We start from the raw sequence: 10,180 nt of genomic DNA on the forward strand, positions 1-10,180 counted from the left end.
ACTTTAATTTTAACTAATTACCATTCTAGATTACTGTACTAATTACCAGACCAATTCGTTCATTAATAACAGAGTTATGAAGTTTTTGGTATTTGAGTTTCAAATGTCGTGTTTGACATGTACTATAAAATTTTTTTTAACTCCCAAGCCCTTCACTCAATCCTAATGAAAATTTGTGAAAATGAACCTCGGACCCCATTCTTATTGTCTGTGAAATATGCAGCGGATTGAACAATTAAGACATAATTCCTGAAATTAAATGGCGCTTATTGCCTATACCTGAAAATTAAATTTACAAAGTACATGCACCGCCCCCCCTGCCTCTTCCTATTCACAAAATCATTTAGTTTCCCTGGCCTGATTTTACTGGATCTGTCATCTTGAACCTTTATTTTCAACCTAGTTCAAGTCTAGATTACTGTACTAATGACCAGACCTGTTCGTTGATTTTTAAGAGAGATATGAATTTTTGGGCATTCGAGTTTCGATTGGCGTGCTTGACATGTACTGTAGAAAAAAATTCTAACTCCCGAGCCCTTCACTCAATCCTCATGAAATTTTGTGTAAATGTACCTCGGACCCCATTCTTATTGTCTGTGAAATATGCAGCGGATTGAACAATTAAGAAGAAATTCCTGAGATCAAACGGCGAGTATAGCCTGTACGGGGACTTTACACAGTACAAGGGATGTAAGCAGCCGCGTAATATTTCTGTTGCATGTATATGTCTTGTTTTCCGTTTAGTCTGTATGTACGATAGCGTGTGAACTACTTATGAATGTTAGAACTGTGGAAATTACTGTCATCAAATTTTTACCGAATAAATTTACGTGTTACTGATTTCGTTATTTCTACATTTATAAAGATTTTATCAATCCTGCTGAAATAAAACAGTCAAACATAATAGTAAACGACACGAAAAAACATTCTCAACACTGAAATACATGGGAAAAATGCATCAGTCATTGTTTTAGGACTTCCCCTAATTGTTGTTAACCGAATCTGAGATCCACACCTCAAAATTCTATTTTCGATTTATTTAAGACGAAATTCAAGCTCGGGTCTTTTCACCCCCCCCCCCTCCAGACACAAACACGCATCAATATTTCAAATGACCTCGCACTGTTACCTAACCTGAATTGTCAGACATCTTACACGTTGTTTTTCATCTCATACAAAAACTCAGCTCCTCTCTCGGGCGGAAACTCCCAAAATTCAAAGACAAATTCGGGAATTATTTCGCGTCAGCCATGTTTTGAGACACCTGCAAAGGCTGTGTGTTCTAATCTCGCCGGAGCCAAGATTTTTTTATTTCTCTCTATTTCTTTCTCTCCTTTTTATCTAATTTTCTAACTAAAATATTCAACATAAAAGGGTGTTGGACTGTAGTACAAGTTGAAAACACTCTTTAATTAAGATTTAGACAAAAACAGTCTTTTATTATTAGGGTCTTCCGTCTTCAGCGGACGGAAGACCTCCTCGTTGCTCGCAACGAGATCGTGTCTAGTTATTATTCTTTTTTTTTTTCTCCCACGTTTTCTCAAAAACGCTTCAGCCGATTTTGATAAAACTTTCAGATCTTGTTTATGACAAATTTTGTAAGAAAAGTACATGGGATTTTTTTGGTCGTCACTTCCGGTCCCGAGATATTAAAGATTTTATGTTTTTGCTTGTTCACGAGTTTTCTCCAAAAGTATTTAAGATAGAACTTTTAAATTTTCACGGATGATAGAAAGTGTCCAGCCGCAGTGTACTACGCATATCCGAACGTCCGCCGTCACTTCCGGTCGTCACCGGAAGGAAATGAAAAACCTTAATTTTTCAATTTTTGAGATTTGAATTTTCTTTTTATTTCATTCGATAGAGACGCCCTCAAAACTTCTAAATATGAAATTTTTTTAAAATCGATCAACGCATTCTTGAGATTTTGGACCCCAAAATCCTGAAGCGAAGGTCCGCGTAGCTCAGTCGTTAGAGTGTTGGACTTGTGCCCAGACGACCCGGGTTCAGTCCCTGAGTGCCGAATGTTTTTTCTCTCTTATTTGTGTTTTGATTAATGGTTTCGTCTTTAAAATGATGGATTTGAATGTTTTTCGTTTTATTTTTGTCATAATTAAAAATAATAGCGGCTTTTTCAGTACAAATATGGAGCTCTTTTCTGCCAGCAGCTCTCTAAATTTAGACGCTCGTCGCATTGCCGGTATCAGACATGCCGAATGTTGTTTTTTTCTTAATTTTGTTTTGTTTAACGATTTTATCTTTAAAATGATGGATTTTAATGTTTTCCGTTTTATATTTATAATATATAGAAATAATAGCGGCTTTTTTAATTACAAATAGATAGCTTGTTTCTGTCAGCAGTTCGCTTAATTCAAACGCTCGTCGCATCGCAGGCATCAAAGACGTGCCGCCAAAGTACCCCTGCAGTACGCTGGGTCGCTTTGCCGGCATCAAAGAAATGCCGCCATCTCAATGACACTCACAATATTTAGCAATGCACCCACGTTTAAATAAGTATTCAACATTACCTTAAAAAGAGGACTGATTAGAATTTATTCACATATATAGATACACGCATGCATGTATATAAATGTGTTTATTGACATACGTTGCTAATATACTGATTCCCTAAACACTATAAAAAAAACTAGAAAATCTCTCTCTCTCTCTCTCTCTCTCTCTCTCTCTCTCTCTCTCTCTCTCTCTCTCTCTCTCAAGTACAAATGTTTTAGCATTCAAATAAGAACTAGTATAGGTAACTTGCAGTAAATTGGATAGAGGCTAAATGTACATTGGCGTCCAAAAATCATACATGTATTTATTTCAAGTTTCAAGGATTAAATGCCGGATTAGCTACGGTAGCGATCCGGAATCATTCGTGGCGATATTTATTGCCCCGTGGTTTTTCCGTCTGTTATCGTATCCAAACGTAGCAATACTTGTATAGTTGCGACAATTTTTGAACATGTTCAAAATTCCACTACGGATGAAACCACCGTAGTACTTCCTTAGAAAAACTTATTAAACCGTTTTAGAACGTAGAAGTCCGTTTTAACTCCGTATAAATCCGTAGTAATTCGTATGTATCAATTTGTATCCATTCCGTAGTGCATCCGTACTAACTCCGTATTATCAGATTTTCCGGTGTCAACCGTGGAAAATATCCCGTAGTAGAAACTAGGAGTTGATCTGTGAATGTGTGACTGGGGCATTAACGATTATTTGATTTTCCGGTGTCAACCGTGGAAAATATTCCGTAGTAGAACCGTGGAGTTGATCCGTGAATGTGTGACTGGGGCATAAAAAGTCATTTTTATTAAAGATGGTGTACTTTTTCCTTTTTTGTGCATGTCTATATACTGATACAAATCTGTTGTCTGTCTGGGATTAAGAAAAAGTTTATACACGTAACTATACAAACGAACGAGTGACTGCGACAATGTTTGAAAACTGACCAGCCGTTTATGAGTGTTTGAGCCTAAGATAAACAGATGTTAAAAAATCAATAGTTAAATCTTTCAAACAACGCATATATATTGTTCTAACATATGTATTTTGTTTAGAAATTGTGTTATTTGTGATATTTAGAATTTAATATTCTACGTTAAATATAGAAGTCACCGACCGACCCCCCCCCCCCATTCATAAAATCATTTAGTTTTTCTGGCCCGATTTTCCTTGATCTTTGATCTTGGGCCTTTAATTTCAACTAAGTACCATTCTAGATTACTGTACTAATTACCAGACCAATTCGTTCATTATTAACAGAGTTATGAAGTTTTTGGCATTTGAGTTTCAATTGTCGTGATTGACATGTACTCTTAAAAAAAATCATAACTCCCAAGCCCTTCACTCAATCCTAATGAAAATTCGTGAAAATGAGCCTCGGACACCATTCTTATTTTCTGCCAAATATGCAGCGGATTGGACAATCAAGACTAAATTCCTGAGATTAAACGGCGCTTATTGTCTATACTGGGAAATTAAATCTACACAGTACACGCATCGACCCCCCCCCCCCTCCTATTCACAAAATAATTTAGTTTTTCTGGCCTGATTTTACTGGATCTGTCGTCTTGAACCTTTATTTTCAACCTAGTTCAATTCTAAATTACTGTACTACATGGAATGACCGAATCCGAGATTCACACCTCAAAATTCTATTTTCGATTTATTTACGACGAAAATCAAGCTCAGGTCTTTTCACCCCCCCTCCAGACACAAACACGCAACAATATTTCAAATGACCTCGCACTGTTACCAAACCTGAATAGTCAGACATCTTACACGTTGTTTTTCATCTCATACAAAAACTCAGCTCCTCTCCCGGGCGGAAACGCCCCAAAATCAAAGACAAATTCGGGAATTATTTTGCGTCAGCCATGTTTTGAGACATCTGCAAAGGCTGTGTGTTCTAATCTCGGCGGAGCCAAGATTTGTTCTTTCTCTCTATTTCTTTCTCTCCTTTTTATTTAATTTTCTAGCTAAAATATTCAACATAAAAGGGTCGTTGGACTAAAGTTCAAGTTGAAAAACACTCTTCAATTAAGATTTAGACAAAAACAGTCTTTTATTATTAGGGTCTTCCGTCATCAGCGGAAGACCCTTCTATTCTTATTGTTATTAGGGTCTTCCGTTTACAAAGGAAGACCCTCTTTTTTTCTTCGGTTTCTTTTTATTACAGGTTATAAGACGTGTTATTAGGTCAAAAGACCTCTTATTTGATATGAAATAAAATGAGACTGGTCCTTCAAATTAGGGATCCAACGGGGTGTATAATTCTTCATCCATCGCTCTTTAAGATCACATCTGTATTTCCTGATATGTTTCGTTGATGAAGATAAAAGGAAAGGTCATTTCCTCTTCTAAAAATCGGACGGAAGACCTCCTCGTTGCTCGCAACGAGATCGTGTCTAGTTATTATTCTTTTTTTTTTCTCCCACGTTTTCTCAAAAACGCTTCAGCCGATTTTGATAAAACTTTCAGATCTTGTTTATGACAACATTTGTAAGAAAAGTACGTGGGATTTTTTTGGTCGTCACTTCCGGTCCCGAGATATTAAAGATTTTATGTTTCTGCTTGTTTACAAGTTTTCTCCAAAAGTATTTAAGATAGAACTTTCAAATTTTCAGAGATCGTAGAGAGTGAACGGGCGCAGTGTACTACGCATATCCGAACGTCCGCCGTCACTTCCGGTCGTCAGCGGAAGGAAATGAAAAACCTTAAGTTTTCAATTTTTTGAACTTGAAATTTTTTTATGTTACTATTCGGTAGAGACACTCTAAAAACCTCTGAATATGAAATCTGTTTCAAAATCGATCCATGCATTCTCGAGATTTTGGGCTCCAAAGTTCTGAAGCGAGAGTCCGCGTAGCTCAGTCGTTAGAGTGGTGGACTTGTGTCCAGGCGACCCGGGTTCAGTCCCCGAGTGCCGATTATTTTTTCTTACTTAACTGTGTTTTGTTTAACGATTTTATCTTTATAATGATGGATTTGAATGTTTTCCGTTTTCTTTTTGTCATAAATAAAATAATAGCGGCTTTTTTTCAGTACAAATATAGAGCTCTTTTCTGTCAACTGCTCGCTAAATTCGGACGATTGTCGCATTGCCGGCATCAAAGACATTCCGCCGTAGCACCCCTGCAGTTCGACCGCATTAGAGTTCACTGGATCGCTTTGCCGGCATCAAAGAAATGCCGCCATTTCAATGATTGTATACACACAACATTTAGCAATGCACCAACGTTTTTAGTATTTCACATGGCTTAAAAAGAAAGGTTGTTTTGTATTTATTCAAACATTTAGATATGTACATGTATGCATGTATACATGCGTTTATTGACAAATGTTGCGTTTATATTGAATTCCTGAACACTAAAATCAATCTGTCTCTCTCTCTCTCTCTCTCTCTCTCTCTCTGTCTCTCTGTCTCTGTCTCTCTCTCTCTCTCTCTCTCTCTCTCTCTCTCTCTCTCTCTCTCTCTCTCTCTCTCTCTCTCTCTCTCTCTCTCTCTCTCTCTCTCTCTCAAAGATCTACTACAGGTAACATGGAGTAATGAGGCTAGAGGCTAATGTACATTTGACGTCAAAAAAGTAAATACGTATTTTTTTCTAGTTACAGGATATTGTCTACGGATGTTATTTTTTGAAATTCACTGTTCAATGATTTAAAATCAAATCTATTGACTGTCTGGGATTAAAAAAAAAAACGATTTTTATTATCAACTGAATGCTTAACAGTGGTCATTTAGACAAAACACTTGGGTATCGTTTGGATTCGGGAAAATGGGGAATAAATAATCATACTATATTTCTAATGATGTAGGTTATTTTATTTGCTGACTTACCAGAATTTTTTTATTATGCAGTTATTGTCGGCAAAGAAAAACTTGAGAAAAAAAGAAATATAATAGATATGAAAAAGCAGATAAAACAATTATAAATTTCTTTATCAAATCAGAGACATAAATGTTATTTATGTCTCTGATCGAATCGATTTCTGATTAATCTCTCTCTCTCTCTCTCTCTCTCTCTCTCTCTCTCTCTCTCTCTCTCTCTCATCATACATATGTAGTGTTTAGCATGTAAATGCATTTTATATATCTTATTTCTGAAAACTTTAAAAGTAAAAAGTAAATCCATAAATTGCGTTTGATGTAAGATTTTAAAAGATTATTGCAAATATTTCTCGACTTGTTGCAATACTGCTGTTGTCATAGGCAAAATCCCATCGTGAGCTCTGGACCGGTAAATGTCCGAGTAAAAATAAACTGGCGACTTCGAGAGAATAATTGCGTATATCTCCGCTATTGTAAGACCCATCAACTTAAAATTCGGCAGGAATGTATCTCAGACATTACTTTTATAAAAAAATACATGCACGTTGCGAGTGTTTTAAAGATTAATTGATTTTTTAGGATTTTGAAGCGAGCTGGTAGTTTTCTATCTAGGTCAGAGTTCGACCTCTTTCTTTATTTATGGTTTCATTGAAATTAATGTTGAAATGGGCTTGGCCCCTGTGCAGCCGCGTAATATTTCTTTTGCATGTATATTTCTTTTTTTCCGTTTAGTCTGAATCTACGATTGCGTGTGAACAACTTATGAATGTTAGAACTGTGGAAATTACTGCATCAAATTTTTACCGAATAAATTTACGTGTTACTGATTTCGTTATTTCTACATTTATAAAGATTTTATCAATCCTGCTGAAATAAAACAGTCAAACATAATAGTAAACGACACGAACAAAAATTCTCAACACTGAAATACATGGGTAAACTGCATCAGTCATTGTTTTAGGACTTCCCCTAATTGTTGTTACCCGAATCCGAGATCCACACCTCAACATTCTATTTTCGATTTATTTTCGACGAAAATCAAGCTCGGGTCTTTTCACCCCCCTCCAGACAAAAACACGCGTCAATATTTCAAATGACCTCGCACTGTTACCAAACCTAAATAGTCAGACATCTTACACTTTGTTTTTCATCTCATACAAAAACTCAGCTCTTCTCCCGGGCGGAAACGCCCCAAATTCAAACACAAATTCGGGATTTATTTCGCGTCAGCCATGTTTTGAGACACCTGCAAAGGCTGTGTGTTCTAATCTCGCCGGAGCCAAGATTTGTTCTTTCTCTCTATTTCTTTCTCTCCTTTTTATTTAATTTTCTAACTAAAATAATCAACATTAAAGGGTTGTTGGACTGTAGTACAAGTTGAAAAACACTCTTCAAATAAGATTTATACAAAAACAGTCTTTTATTAATTGGGTCTTCCGTCTTCAGCGGAAGACCCTTCTATTCTTATTGTTATTAGGGTCTTCCGTTTACAAAGGAAGGCCCTCTTTTTTTCTTCGGTTTCTTTTTATTACAGGTTATTAGACCTGTTATTAAGTCAAAAGACCTCTTATTTAATATGAAATAAAATGGGACTGGTCCTTAAAATTAAGGATCCTACAGGGTGGATAATCCTTCATCCATCGCTCTTTTAGATCACATCTGCATTTCCTGATATGTTTCGTTGATGAAGATAAAAGGCAAGGTCATTTCCTGTTCCAAAAATCGGACGGAAGACCTCCTCGTTGCTCGCAACGAGATCGTGTCTAGTTGTAGAATATTTTCACATATGTACAAGCTAGGAAACATACTTGAATATGTCATCGATGTAGAAGGAGGGCGAAACTAATATCTATAACTATAACTCGTGCCAATCCCCTTTATTAAGGTCTTCCGTTTCCAACGGAAGATCATATTGTTATTGCTTTGTTTCTTTTCCTCTATTATTAAGGTCTTCCGTTTCCAACGGAAGACCTTCTTGTTATTGCTTTGTTTTTTCTTTCCTCTATTATTAAGGTCTTCCGTTTCAACGGAAGACCTTATTGTTATTGCTTTGTTTCTTTTCCCCTATTATTATTATTTTTTTTTCTTTGACGTTTTCTCAGAAACGCTTAAGCCGATTTTCATGAAACTTTCAGACCTCACTGAGCACAAAATTTGTAAGAAATTTATTGATCAAATTTTTGGTCGTCACTTCCGGTCCCGAGATATTAAATATTTTATGTTTTTGCTTGTTCACGCGTTTTCTCAAAAAGTATCAAAGATAAAACTTTCAAATTTTCAGTGGTGGTAGAGAGTCGTTAGCCGCAGTGTCTCTCACATATCCGAACGTCTGCCGTCACTTCCGTTCGTCACCGGAAGGAAATGAAAAACCTTAATTTTTCAATTTTTTGGATTTGAATTTTTTTAATTTTTTCATTCGATAGAGACGATCTCAAAACTTCAGAATAGGAAATTCGATTTAAAATCAATCCACGCATTCTTGAGATTTTGGACTCCAAAGTTCTGAAGCGAGGGTCCGCGTAGCTCAGTCGTTAGAGTATGGGACTTGTGCCCAGGCGACCCGGGTTCAGTCCCTGAGTGCCGAATCTTTTTTCTCTCTGATTTGTGTTTTGATTAATGGTTTTATCTTTAAAATGATGGAATTGAATGTTTTCCGTTTTATTTTTGTCATAAATAAAAAAAAAATAGCGGCTTTTTTTCAGTACAATATAGAGCAAATTCTGTCAGCAGCTCTCTAAATTCCGACGCTCGTCGTATCGCCGACATCAAAGGCATGCCGCCGAACTGCCCCTGCAGTTCGATCGCATTAGAGTTCGCTGGGTCGCTTTGCCGGCATTAAAGAAATGCCGCAATCTCAATGACTGTATGCACACAACATTTAGCAATGCACCCACGTTATTGTACTCGGCTTAAAAAGGAGGACTGCTTAGTATTTAATCCCTTATATAGATACACACATGCATGTATACATGCGTTTATTGACATAATTTGCTTATATATTGATTTCCTGAACATTATAAAACACTATGTAATCTCTCTCTCTCTCTCTCTCTCTCTCTCTCTCTCAAGTACAAATGTTTTAGCATTTAAATAAGAACTAGTACAGGTAACATGCAGTAAATTGGATAGAAGCTAAATGTACATTGGCGTCCAAAAATTATACATATTTTATATCAAATTACGGGATAATGTCTATGGATTCAAATAATTTGAAATTCAATGTTTAATGATTGTCTTCTTACTGATTGGAAGTCAACGCTAAAAAGTCATTTTTATTAAAGATGGTGTACTTTTTCCTTTTTTGTGCATGTCTATATACTGATACAAATCTGTCGGGATTAAGAAAAACCTCCGAAGTTTATACACGTAACTATACAAACGAACGGGTGACTGCGACAAGGTTTAAAAACTGACCACCCGTTTATGAGTATTTGAGCCTAAGAATATATAGATGTAAAAAAAAATCAACAGCTACATCTTTCAAACAACGCTTTTACATTGTTCTAACATATGTATTTTATTTAGAAATTGTGTAATATGTGATATTTAGAATTTAATATTGTACGTTTAATATAGAAGTCACCGACCGACCCCCCCCCCCTCCCAATTCATAAAATCATTTACTTTTTCTGGCCCGATTTTCCTTGATCTTTTATCTTGGGCCTTTAATTTCAACTAAATACCATTCTAGATTACCGTACTAATTACCAGACCAATTCGTTCATTAATAACAGAGTTTTTGGCATTTGAGTCTCAATTCGTGTTTGACGTGTACTTTAAAAAAAATTCTAACCCCCAAGCCCTTCACTCAATCCTAATGAAAATTCGTGAAAATGAACCTCG

Source organism: Crassostrea angulata, chromosome 6 (genome assembly GCF_025612915.1).
Source record: "Crassostrea angulata isolate pt1a10 chromosome 6, ASM2561291v2, whole genome shotgun sequence".
NCBI classification, from domain to species: domain Eukaryota; kingdom Metazoa; phylum Mollusca; class Bivalvia; order Ostreida; family Ostreidae; genus Magallana; species Magallana angulata.